Source organism: Falco peregrinus, chromosome 12, assembly GCF_023634155.1.
Source record: "Falco peregrinus isolate bFalPer1 chromosome 12, bFalPer1.pri, whole genome shotgun sequence".
Lineage (NCBI taxonomy): Eukaryota > Metazoa > Chordata > Aves > Falconiformes > Falconidae > Falco > Falco peregrinus.
The window spans coordinates 12343423-12354033 of NC_073732.1; positions in this window are offsets into that span (position 1 = coordinate 12343423).

Sequence of the window (10611 nt, forward strand, 5' to 3'; positions counted from 1 at the left end):
TACTGCAGACAGTGGTGCCTCTTATGTGAGTAAACTTGAATGTATATGCAAGTGTGCAAGATCAGGTCCCAGGGCAAGTGTATTGACCAAGTCATTGTGTGTTTAGGATAGAAAATGAGGGGTGAAGTTGTAGGAGGAAAATAACCTTGTGGTTGTGGGACACTTAAGTTCTTGTGGCAAAAGAAAATTACGTAATATGAGACTGCTGTTTTTTTCTTCTAGCTGTCTCTCTTTTTCCTCCTTTGCCAGCTTTGTGGCGTCTCACTTGCCTGCCTCTTTTTCAGGCAGATAAGGTGCATGCAAGTTTTAATCTAATCTATAAAAGTAAATTGTGAACTCTGTTGCATTAAATGCCATCTGTGAAAGGGTACTGAGTGCCCTGGCCACTCTGCAGTGATTGTACTTACAGCCCTGTCTTTCCTGTCCTCTTTGACTTAGTACTGCTGTTAGAACTACTTGATAATTTTAATGGAAGAAGGCTGAAATCTGAGTATTTGTAATGGCTTGAAATCTGTTCTTATAAGAGCATCATTTAAAGTATCCTGGACAACACTGAAGAAAGGCTGCTGGCACTGAGGAGGGTATAAAAGGAAAAGCTTTCAGTTGTATCTCAAGACCAAATTTTCTTTGACACCGTCCCTTTTACCCTTACCCCACCAATTTCACTGAGCACAAAGAGACAAAAGGTTTAGTTTTAATCGAATGAAATCATTGTTCACAGAGATTATTTATCAGTGGCAATAAAACTCTAGCTGTGTACCTCCAGCTGCATCATGGCAAAGGTTCATTTAGTCAACAAGCACCTTGTGTGGCAGCAAGTAGTTATCTCTATTCCAGAATGTAATAGATTTAGTAATTGGAACCTGTGTGCAACTTCCAGGCTATCCAAGTAGTATCTGTATTAGGGAAGGCAACTTTACGTGAAGTTAAGAGCCTCTTAGCAAACAGAATACTCGAGACAGTCATTTCTTCAACTGTAAACAAATGTCAATACAGAAAGCAAAATGGAACTGAAGTGAGATCTCTAGTTAGACCAGATGGCCTGTAATTGTGCGATGTAGCTATAAAGTGATGCATGGTTTTATATACTTTTAATATCAGCGTTGTTTGTTGGAAAGAAAGTGCCCGTAATACTGTATTTAAAATATTGTTGCTTTTACAGCTTTTAATGATATATATGTAACATTTTTCCAATCTGAATATTCACATCTATGATTAAGATAAGTATGCTCGTGTCACTTACCTTAGAAAGTATAAATTGCTACTTTTACACCAGGGACAGAAGCCTTCAGCTTAGGTGGACCTTCAGCCAGATTCAAGGAAGGGAACAGGCTTCCTAGAGAGGTGGTCGATGCCCCAAGCCTGTCAAGTGTTGAAGAGGCATTTGGACAGTGCCCTTAATAATTGCCTTTTAACTTCTGGTCAGCCCTGAAATGGTCAGGCAGTTGGACTAGGTAACCGTAATAGGTCCCTTCCAACTGAAATATGCTATCACTTGATTTCTAATACCAAAATATTTAAATTCCTTTAACCTATTTAGGCAGTAATGAATTGTAAAAAAATATTTTAATTATGCACAGTGTTTTTTCTCTGTAACAGCATTTAAATTAAGATCTTAGCAACTATGGCTCATAGCACTACAGAAGCGCTGAAAATCTTACCAGTTCTGGGACTTCTGCTAAAAGCAAAGCATACATTTTTCCCAAGTGATAAACACATGAGTTTTGAAATCTATGGATAGCAGAAATTGCTGGCTTCTTTTATAGTATGAAACCTGTCACTTGGAATGTTATGGGCAAAGGTCAGCTGTGGTCACTGTGGCCCAGGGAAGCGTTGCAGTATGATAGCCTTAGGGAGCTTTGTAGACACACTAGGGGATGCATGGACAGAAAGTGAAAACAAACTCAATTAAGCATATAACTATATAATTAGGCATTGCATTATTACAGCAAGTAATTCTGAGTAGTTAATTTTAAAATTAAAACTAGACCGAAAGTTTAATGTTTATTAGGAAATTATTGTTTGGTTTTGTGGATTTTTTATTTTCATTTATGTAAGTCTGAACCTAAGCAGAGCTAGTATAAAATTCCTACCAGGAAGCCCTCTGCATCTGCAAAAGCGTGAATAAGTACTCAGTGTTCATAAGGGAGTAGAAGTCTTTCAGGCATCTCTTGCCTGGAAAAGAGGAAGAGCAAGAACTTAGGGGCTGTCACTGTGTCTCTTACAATGTAGTAACTACATCCATGGGAAAATAGAGCTTGGTGACATCTGTAGCTGGTGACGCCATTCACACCAATCTCTCGAGTTAATTTCTTTGTGTTACATAGTGTATTGTTCTTACATTTATCCCACATCTGTACCTTCTCCTGGCACCTCCAGAAGGCTGGCACAATTCTGGATGAAGCCACTTAAACTTTCAGGGAAACTTAATTCTGTAGCTTGGACAGACGAAAGGTGCCGTACAGAATAGCTGTCAACACCATTTCAGTCAAGTGTTACTCCAAGTGGTGAAAGACTTTGAGGGGGAGAAACATGGGAAAAAACTGTGAGTTTGTTAGAAAGGGCTTCTGGCTATATTCTATTCCTTTTCCTTTGACAACTTTGGGGCAGCTGCAGTGGCTTATTCCTCCCTTTCCTGTTGACAAGTGCAAGTACAATCTGTTTAGCAGTTATTTTATCCTGTTTATGCTCTTTATCCATGCTTTTCAGTGTCTGAGCTTTGTTAGTATGCCAGTTGCTTCCTAGTGTTTTGTTCTCTGATTAAGGTACACCGATGTGGTGTTACTGCAATATTTGGTAGAATGACTAATGAAGAAAAAATGTTCGCTTTTTTCCTGTATGCAAGCATCACTTGAAGCTAAACATAACTAATTAATTTTGGCATGTGTTTTATCAGAGTCCTTTACCAAACCTACATGTTGGCCTCTGTGATTCAACCAAGTTGTTCTGACAGTTACATTTTACAGAGTGGAAAGATACAGCAAGGCTGAATGACACACCATATACATGTCCTTGTGATGGGAGTTCCTCATCATGAATGTTTCTGTGATTCATGTTTTTATAAAGAATGCCAAAGGGATGACTATGGATGTATCAGTTGTCATAACTTGTAGTTCAGTTAACAATAGTGGGGTAAGTGTTTAAGAAAACAGCTATTGTAGAGGAATGTTCAGTCCTGTTTGCTTTGCAAGACTTCGTGCAAGCATGACATGGGATGTGCTAGACAGGTCTCGTGACTTTTCAGTCACTGGGGTAAAAGGTCTATTGCAAGTAAGAAGAGATTAGTTAATCCTGTCTGCAAACGTTCCTCCTGTAATACATACTGTTGTGACTGAACACCTTTTCAACAGGGGTGAAAGCTTCCTTTTAACTGCTAGTCTGCAGTGCTTCGTTACGTGTCGGTCTACAGAAATACATTGGTGGAACTACAAAGAGATAAATTGTTCTGATATCCTGGACTTCTTGGAAGGGTGTAGAGCACTCCTGCCTTAGTGGTTGCTTCTGAGAGCTTGAGCCTGCTTCTGACGACACCAGTGTACAAGTCAGAAGTGACTTTAGTCATATGAAAGCGGAGAAAAAGGCACGTTGCATGATTCACTGAGTCAGTTCAGTCAAACTGTTAGGAACTGCTTCTCTAGATCAAACGACAGTGAAGCTGTTTCTTGATAGAAAGGGATGATCGGAGTGTGGAACCAGTGAGATAATGTCTGCCAAACAGGGAGACCCCTAAAGCATTCCTGCCTGTGCACTTCCTTGTGTGAGGGAATTAAATTAATAGTAAGAAGTACGGATAATTTTTGTAATTAGCAGTAAGAATAACATCATGTTCATAAAGAAAAACAGCTAGTACCAATTACCAATTTAGCCTGTTCCTCTGTAGTTTACGAGAGAGAGATGCCTGATTTACAAACAAGCCCAAGAAAATTGTGATCCTATTCCCAAAACATAACACCAACAGGATATCATGAACAACAGGAGGAAACTCTCTGTTGAACTTGTGCAGAAGGACAGTTGACAGAATAGTAATCTCAAATGTGGTATCTGGCTTGTAAATCTGTTTTATTCTACTCTAATTATGCAGGAACTATGAAGCTGATTTGAAAACATTAGGCAAAGAAATTTGATGAATACAGACAGGAAATTTTTCTTTTTGTTCTTTTCAAGGTATCTGTTTCCTCCCTTCCTCCACACTGACTTCTATGCCATCCCCCATGAAGACCTGATATATCAATGCATTTCGGCAAACAGATAAAAAGACTATTTTTGACCACAAAACTACGATGAAGTTGGTAAAAACAGAGCTACCTTGAAATGTAATGAGATGTCAGCAATTAACTGGTGTCCAAAAAGATGAAAAATATGAAATCAACATATATTGAAAATTAGGCTGTAGTTTAAGGAATATTTTTTAAAGGGAAGATATAATTACTGTACATGTCTGTAAATAAACTGGTGCAAGCTATTTTAATCAGCATCCACACAGAAATAAGTATTCATCCTAATACTAAGCAAGATTTAAGGAGACCAGTTTAAATATCTTGTTGCCCAGAGTGAAGGCAAAGACTTAATTCTGGATATTTTATTAAGATGCCTAAGCTGTGCTGCCAGCGCTATGTTGTGCAAGTATGTAAACTTTTGCTTTCCCACGCTAACGTACTGAAAGTGAGAAATAATAGTGCTGAAATCTGGAACCTGGCATCAAACTAATGAGCTGTCAGAGCATGCTTGCGTAAAAACATTAAAGTTTAAGATATTGCATTAGAAAGGATGAACTCTCTGAGAGGCTGTGAAAAGGTTGTGTAATGATGAGATATTTATACATCTATTGGTGCTCACATCTGGTTTTATTTAATAGTAAAAGCAGCAGTATTCTCAGTGCTTTTTTAAGCAATATGGGCAGCTGTTTTCTATATCTGTATTGCACAACTGCATCTTTTCATCCTATGTGGAGGAAGAAATGAGAAAATGTGCTGTCTACTAAACGGCAAGGGTACTTTGTATGCTGCTTAAAGTAATTAAAAATGATACCTTGTCTGATACAACCTAAGAATCACTAGTTTCTTGTGCTTTCATCTTGGTATACTACATTGCATGATGAGACTTCCTCTCTGTGAAAACAAGCAGTGGGTAGATGTTCAAATACTGGTTTTCCTGAATTCCCCCCGAAGGTGATTTTTCTCATTTTTGCAGCTCACATTTTTTGCTTTGTTTGCCATCTTTCAGTGTGTCTCAATGCTAAATCAAAATGTTATATTCTTTTTGATGTGAACGAAAACGTGGTGACAGTTGCCGGATGAAAAGTTCTGTAATTCATTAATTCACGATCCTAATCCAAGATCTGCTACCCATGAGAACTAAAACTGAGTATGTACTGTGATCCTCGGTCCTTCTAAAGACTGTTACGTTACACTGGTTCCAGGCAGGGGAAGGAATAAAGAAATGGATAATCTCCTCAGAACTTTCCGTATGCCTTGTACAGAGAATAGTGGATCAAGTGTTTTAAACAAAGGAAGGAAGGAAACTTTGATTTCTTGCCAAGAGATTGAAACCTCCCGATCTCTTACCAAGCTGGTTTGTTTTGCTGCCAACACTTTCCTCACCTTAAATAGCTCCTTTTCATCTGCAGAGCTAACAGCAGTGAGGGGAACAGGCTCCACAGATGGCCATGCTGTAAGAATCTGCTCTAGGTAATGTAAGGACTGATTCGCATGGAGATCCAGATATGGACTGGAAAACATATGCAGTTCCAGGTGTGTGGTGTCCTCAGATGACAGATTCCTAACCAAATCTTACTTATTTTCTCAAAGTACATGAAAGTTGCTGGCTTTGGGAATGTTGATTTCCTGCTGCACATAAGTTATTTAACTGCCTTTGCTATTGATTAAAGTGTGACCCTGATTTTCAGGATTCCATATATTACGGGGGCTTTTTAAATGTTGAGATTTACCAAATTTAAGAAATTGAACTCCTTTTGAAGTGAACCAAATGCATCAGTTCTGAAACTTGGCCTTCCTCAAAACTGGTGAGTTATGATGCAGTTTACACCATATCCTTAATATTTATAGTAGTGATTTCAGAGCACTCCCTAAGCAGATGTAGAGCACAAGTTCTCAGGTATTTTACATAATCTTTTGCATAATCTTTTTTTCGGTGAGAAGGAAAAGATGAAGATTATTTTTTGAAGTCTGAAGTCAAAGGCTGGCCATGGGTACCATACAACAAGGTCTTTAGTTTTATTATGCTAATAAACCCAAGAGCAGGCATGTGATGACATTATCTTCTGTGTAACAATAGAGCATAAATCCGGTGCATCCCTTCAGCTTTTTGTCCCAATCATATTTATGCAGGGCTAATTAGTTGAGGGATTAATCAGCTACAGGTATCCTTTTAGTCCTTAGTTTAGAATTAAAATAGAAGGGAAGTTTTTAATTTGAGAAAATGAGAAGTTAAAACAATAATGGCAATTACTGCTTTTGCAGGAAGGAAGTTGTAATTAGCGAGCTGTATTAGCAAGTATCTTCCAGGTTTTGTCTGCATATATACAGGGATAATTTGTTATTCTGAAAGCCATGGAACAGCCACTGCGCCAGACTGTAAACCGTTGTTCTGAAATGACTGTGCTCTTGACAATATCTGAAAAATAAACATTTTAAAATCAGTTTAAGACAGGATATACAGGGCTTTAAATCTTCATTTTAATCAGGAATGGCATCAAATGCATTAATTGTGTTTTGTTCCTGCAATCTTCCGGTAAGGTAAAAAAATAGACTCATTCTGTAAAAGCTATTATTTTAAATGAACAATGATGATTTTTTCTTTTTTTACAATAGCGAGAAAGGAAATGCTGTCTGAATCTTTTTTTTTTTTTCCTTGCAAATACCTTCTGATTTATAGTAAACCAAGTGAACAGTCCTCTGTTCATTTGTTTTCTCCTTTATCTAGCTAGGAGACTCCAATTAATGCTTCTACCAGCAGAACTGATAAATAAGAGCATGCAGCAGTCGGGTTTCAGATTTTGATATGTATCTTTAGGTCACCTAGATGATAAAATATTTAGACTCTTTTGAAGAAATTAATTTATTTTCCAACAGCCTACAACCATCAAGTTAGAACTACACTGTCTAACTTACCCATGCATATTAAGCTAACTGCAGTGAAGTTCAGTGTATTCATCTCCAGAGGGATGGTATACCTACCAATTTCTCAGTTGCTCAATGTATAATTTAAAGATTACCGCATAGCCCTCAGTATAGTTTTCTGCTTCTACTGAAAACAGAAATGGTTTTGTCAATTTAAAGGCCTTTTTATTTCATTAAATCAGCAAAGCAATGAGGAGGGAGACACAGAAGGAGACACTTGAACAGCTTGAGAGCATAGTAAATGTGCTCAGTGGAACTCAATTAAGAAATCTTTATTACAAGAGACTCTTTGGTCACAGATGCTTATTTAAATCTAAGTGATACCCTAAGGATTTTTTAAGGCTATTCTGCTGCCTCACTTTCAGACAGAAATTTATTTTATGCTTAATGTCAACCCTTTTTGGAGCAGGGAAGAGTCTTAACAAAAGAGAAGTTAGAAAAAAATATTTTTAACTATATGGTAGGAAATGTCTTCAGGATTGTGCATACCCTTATGAAGAAACACAATTCCTCTTTTCTTTTTCATGGCAACAGCCATGAGCCCTAGTGAAAGAATACTTCAGATTTCCAGATGCCAGAAGGATTTACTCTGAGAGATGTTCAAAACAAGAAGTGCACTGACTTGACTTAAACTGCACACAAACTTAGAAAAGTGAATAATATGAATGAAGGAATTTTTAATTAATAGGAACCTTAATCAGCTAATTGTCTCTAGAAACTGATTTACTATGTATGATTTGATCCGAAAGAAGTAGAAATATTTGGTGAAAAGCAGAGTATGTGTGTCACAATGGGATTTTGTCTTTGCTGAGATTACAGAAACCAAGTTAGAAAGTAAGAGACGCTAATATTTTTTTTTCAGAGTTTACAAATCTAGCAGTAAAACCAGGGAAAGTTTCTGTATGATTAACAATGGAGATCCCATTTGACTATTCAAGACATCCGTTGTTGGGAATTTATCTCCTGGGTTTAGGTTTTAAATGAGCCTTGCTGCATTTCTCCTGCTGCTAAACTGTTGAAGAGCAACTCAAATAACAGGACGTGCTAAAACAGAAAAGAAGAAACTGCAGCTTAAGAATTATGGCTACATTAATTCCAGGAATTAAATTTACTCTTGTCAGGAATGTATATCATAATACATCTTGTGTGTGTTGTTTTTAGCTGATTGTTGCATTTACATATTCATATAGGTAATTTTCATACAATGTATCATATATGGATATTTATCACTTTTAACTGACAGACCTCTGAGTCACCAAAGGCTTTAAAGTAGACTTACTGAGTCTTTTTCTAAAGTGAACATGCTGAAAGAAACCAAAAGCCTCCTGTCTCTAAAGTGAGATGGTGTTAGCACACCAAACTGCAAACGAGAGATCTTCACAGAGACAGCTGAGGCTTGGCAATGGAGTCTGATTCAAAAGCTTGCCCATAATCTCCTGCCCAGCACCTCACAGGATCAATCCCTCTGCTCGAGTTTTGCCTTCCATTGGGCAACTTTCAGCAGCCTCCCTATCTGTACATAATGTACACAGCTCCCCATAGGGTTCCTGTAGAAACACCCTTATTTCTGGGTCTGGTTCAGAGCCCTTTCCTTGCTGCAGGCAAACCCTTTTGCTAGTTCGGGCTTTCCTGCCTGCTGTTCCCGGCTTGCTGTGCCTGTGGCTGCCCTGCTTGCCCTCTGCTCCAGAGATGCTCGTCCAGGCAGCTCCCCTCTCAGAAGGCTGCAGCCAGAATAAGGGAAAGGGGAGCCTACCGCTCTGCTCTCTATACCATCTAGAAAATATATACCTGTAGAATCTCAGCATAAGCCAGAACCAAGTTAGTAAAAGAAATCCGATCTTTGTCCCATCACTAACTCTTCAGTGTTGTTTTTTCACCTGCATATTAATCACAGGATAAGAAATCTGCCCCAAATGTAATTAAAATGGAAAGGCAATGACGGTAACAATGGAATGCTCACAGCTTTGTAAATAAATGCAGTGCAGGAAATTCAAATTGATTTTTTTTTTAAAGATACAAGCCATTTCAAAGTTAACAGCTGAGGGAGTGCAAATGAGGTTTTGTGTTTCCACTATAGAAATGGCACTAATGGCAAAACACCGATTCCCCTAAGTCCAGAATTTCTTAGTCTGTGTTCAAGAACAATGTTTAACAGTAATTACTGACAGTTCCTTATGCCGCATGAACAATTCCTCCTCCCATCTAAATAGAGTTTCCAATATGTGGCTTATTTGTCTCCCAGTTTACTTAAGGGTATGTATATAAGATGAACTGGATTTGTATCTTGGTAATTTAAATTCTTAGTCATTAAGTGAAGAGGCCTAATTTAATATAACAATATGAAATTAAGCTTCCTTCTAAGGTTTTAGAATACTGAACGCATATTTACAAGGCACATATTACGGCTGCCCTGCCTAGACTTCACTGAGGGTACTGATGTAATGACTTAGGATACTAATAAATAATCTGCTCTTGTTGAGATCATCTCAACCACTTGACAACTATGGACAGGGAGGGAACAGATATAGTTGTGTTTCATGGGTAAACTTAAGGCAGATGTTTAACTACTACACCAGGAAGCACTAATTTGAACACTGTTTTGGGCAATATAGAATGGATTTGAGAAATCTGCCATATAGAATACATTGTGTTAAGAATATGAATTCATTACGTGCTGTCCTGCAAAACAACCTGTGCAAGTAACCATTTCTCTCCAGTCACTTCAGTGTTTTAAATGTGATTAACTCTCTGTGTTTCTGCTATAGTTACACAGGGCAACACCAGTCATTCCTCTCAAGTATCGGTTAATAACCTTTAAGAACCTTGTTAAGAACCTTCTTCTATGTGCCAAATTTCAGTGCTCCAACTTGACATGCAGCGCAAGGATAGTAACTTTATAGTGGCCTTAACGCTATAGGTGTGTTCAATGCAGTATGTATATGTATATGTATACATAGTTCAACCAACTATGTATGCTCAGTATTTGTTTAAAAGCTAAGAAAGCAGCACTAGTCTTCGTAGCACATATGAAGTAGGATTCCATCATGAGCTTCATAAATCATCTTCCACACAGGGAAACTGCACTATGACTGCTACTGCCAGAAATCACAGTGTATTTGCTCTTTAGGATGACTGTAAGTACTTTTTTTTTATTCGTATTATGGACTTATTAAAAAAAAATCAATTTCTGTAGTTCCAAATTTGTTAACAAGTAGATCTCTTAGATATAATCAATATGTCTTCGGACTGAATGTTAGAATGTGCAATTATGTTTGCACAAATCTACACAGATAGGCTTTTATTATAAATGATTTCCTCCTCCTTCTCTTAGCAAATGATTTCTCATCAGTCTTCATTTTTTATTTATTTGCTATTATAACAACAAAGTACTCACAATTACAACAGCAGAGAACTGTGATAAAAAGGATATAGAACACCAGTCTATTTTTTAATACTCAGGGTTTTTTGTAGT